Raw genomic sequence first — 2,980 nt, 5'->3', positions numbered from 1 at the left:
CACCACAGCTCCCTTGGGAGAGTGACGGGTCACTCTCATGTAACCCCGTTACAAGGAGTCCAGCAACTGTAAGCACGATATTTTACAGTGATTCTTACTCGAGTAATGTCTCGGTTATGGATTTAAACTGTCCGATGTCGCTTGTCGCGCTGGTGCGGAGCTCGTAATCGCCTATGCGTGTTGGTAATTCGCTCACACCTATAGCGAAATGAGCTTGAAAGAATCGATCCTTGAACAATATTTAACCCACAATCATTAACCACTGCGAGGTCGATTGCCTCCTACTAGTGAGAAGCACGCTGTAACGGGCTATCCTGCTTTTTCCTACGGAAGAAAGGCAGAGGGTGTACCAGATCGTACGGTCATGGGACTAGGTCAATTTTGGTAAAGTGGAACCTCAGACTACGAGAGTTTTCAGACTGTTGCTAACAATTTCACCGTACCAGGTACTGTTAACAACCGTGGTGCGGTGCATGCACCACGGATGCCAAACGTTTCACGTGGAGTAAGAAGCACCCTTGCTCATCGAACAATGCTGGCAGAGGTCGACCTCCCGCAAATGAATCCAGGCAGCTCTCCCTGTTATGGCGGCGCGTCAACACCATCAAAGTTTCACTTGGGCTGAGGCGCCCCTGGGTCATCGAAAAGCGCTGGCGAATGTCGACGCCCCCGCGGCTGTCTCCCATCAGCTCTCTCAGTTGTGGTAGCACGTCGGCTCCCTTCGAGATTCACGACTATAGTTCGAAGCTGAGATGTTCTTGATTTCGGATTCGTTTCTGAGCTTCTTCGCCGTCTTGCCTGGCCTGAAGCGCCCCTACCAGTTGAAAACTGCACCACAGCTGTAGAGCAGAGGGTAGCTCAACAAAAGTGGATGACAGAGACGTCACTTTGTCTACAAGATAACACTTCACTTTCGCCTGGCTCTTAAGGGTGGGATCATAATATAATTTCCGGAAGCTTATATAGAACACTGGGTGTGTTCGCATTTGTTTCAGGAAAATTTTTTCGCGCCAACCATGAACGGTCTGATGTAGCGCGGTTGCAACATAGAGTTGTTTACCGCATGCTTTATTCATTACGATCAATCACATTGAGATAAAATGATTGATTTTACCTCGAATTGTAGCCTGGATGATGTCAGAAAGTCGAGTTTGGTTGACGGCTCCTCCCTCATTAAGACCTGAGCTATTTCGTGGCGATTTCAAACGCTTCTGCAACTTTACCAATCCACTAATATATAAGGGGTGAAATCTGGAGAGGCACCAGAAATAATATTACTTACTGAGCAGTATGTCTTCTCTCTACCGAGGTGACCGCCCAATGGGTATCATGTGCCTCGTACAGTACTTTTAAACAATAGGTCGTCATCACAAGGCACCGATACACGCTGAGTGGTGTATAGATCGGTGCTTTGATACAGAATGACTTAACATAGGCCATAGCGGTACACGTGTGCAGACGCACGCTTCAGTTAAGCGGCCTTTGTGTTCAACTAATCGATCTCCAGATGCTTTCATAGACACATGTTGCGTCTGACCCTTAGGTTACATTTTACGTATCCCCTGTTCTATTGGCAACATGCCACCATTGTGAAATTTGACAAACTCACAGGCAGGCTGCGTAAAAATGAAAATTCGCCACCACAAAATAGCTTTTTCTGAGATGGATTTATATTTGTCCTTGCTTCAGATAAATTTTCGGTGCATCGTGATAGCGTTCCATATGCTATTAAGCCGGTTGTGAGAAGGTGCATTTATGTGCACTGCCTCGGAAAAAGACATCCCAACATGATAAATGGGTACCGTCTAATCACATGCATAGTTTGCGATCAGTTCTTGTCCTCCCATTAAGGGGAGGGAGAATTTGATGCTCAAAGTTGCAAATTTTCATTGCTGGAATGGCTGTTGACCTCCGTCATACGGATGTAACAAATAATGGACCGAGGCCGTGAACTTTGCATTGTGAATGCAAGAATTAATTAGTCAACGATTGTAAATGCAATAAGGTTCTGTAACGGGGTCACACATACCATGGTAACAAGGGCGTGTGTCACACCAAATGGGCATGGTGTGACCACACCCAAAAAAGAATACGGTACGGGGGTAGATAGCCAGTAGTTATACATGTAATTAGATTTTACTATACATACTTAGGAAAATCTATGCATTTATATTTGGCGGCTTTGCCGCAGATAAAAATAAATAAAAAATTAGTTTTGAATTGAAACCGAAGCATTTATTAGCTTTAATAAAGATACTAACTACTCTTGGAGGTAGCGGATTGCGATCCACTCCACTCGTACTGATTCTTGTAAAGAACTAAAGGCCGGTGACCTAAATTACAGCTTCCTCAAGCGCTAAGCTACGGCAGCCCCGCTGCACTTGGTAGCACTTGTAGTCAATCTACACCTGAGTCGTTTAGACTGATCCTCTGTGAGGAGCGAGGACGGAACAATTTTCCTCTTTGCCCAAGGGCATGCAGGATGGGCTTAACAAGCTAATGTCCTTGCTGGGCCCTGAGGGCGTCCAGCACCTTGCTGCGCAAGGCCCCGAGGCAAGCGTTTTCAAATTACGAAAACACGCTGCTAGCGCACCTGCAGCAGAAGATGTCTGCACGTGGCGCTAGCCATTTCAACGTCGGTGATCGAGCGCGAGAATGGGTACTGACGTGCGGCTCTTCCGTCGAAGCTGCGTTTCCCTCCTGGGCGGAGCTAAAGTTGCAGCTCTCACGAGTATTCTCGCCGGGTATCGCGTGCGATCGCGTTTCCAAGGAATTGGTGGGTTTTGTCCAAGAGATGCACACTCTCATTGCCGGGATGGCAGCAGATCCCCTTCCGAAGGCGGTCACAGTGACAGTCTTTATAGAAGGCCACCGCACTGGCGTGGCCAGAATGGAAGTCTTCCGTGTGCATCTGTCTTTATTTGAAAAGCGGTGAATGTGGCATTGAATGCCAAATTCTTTTTCAAGTCGACACGACTTA

The sequence above is a fragment of the Plasmopara halstedii genome, assembly GCF_900000015.1.
Source record: "Plasmopara halstedii genome assembly, contig: Scaffold_2904, whole genome shotgun sequence".
Lineage (NCBI taxonomy): Eukaryota > Oomycota > Peronosporomycetes > Peronosporales > Peronosporaceae > Plasmopara > Plasmopara halstedii.
This window is presented reverse-complemented; position numbering follows the sequence as displayed.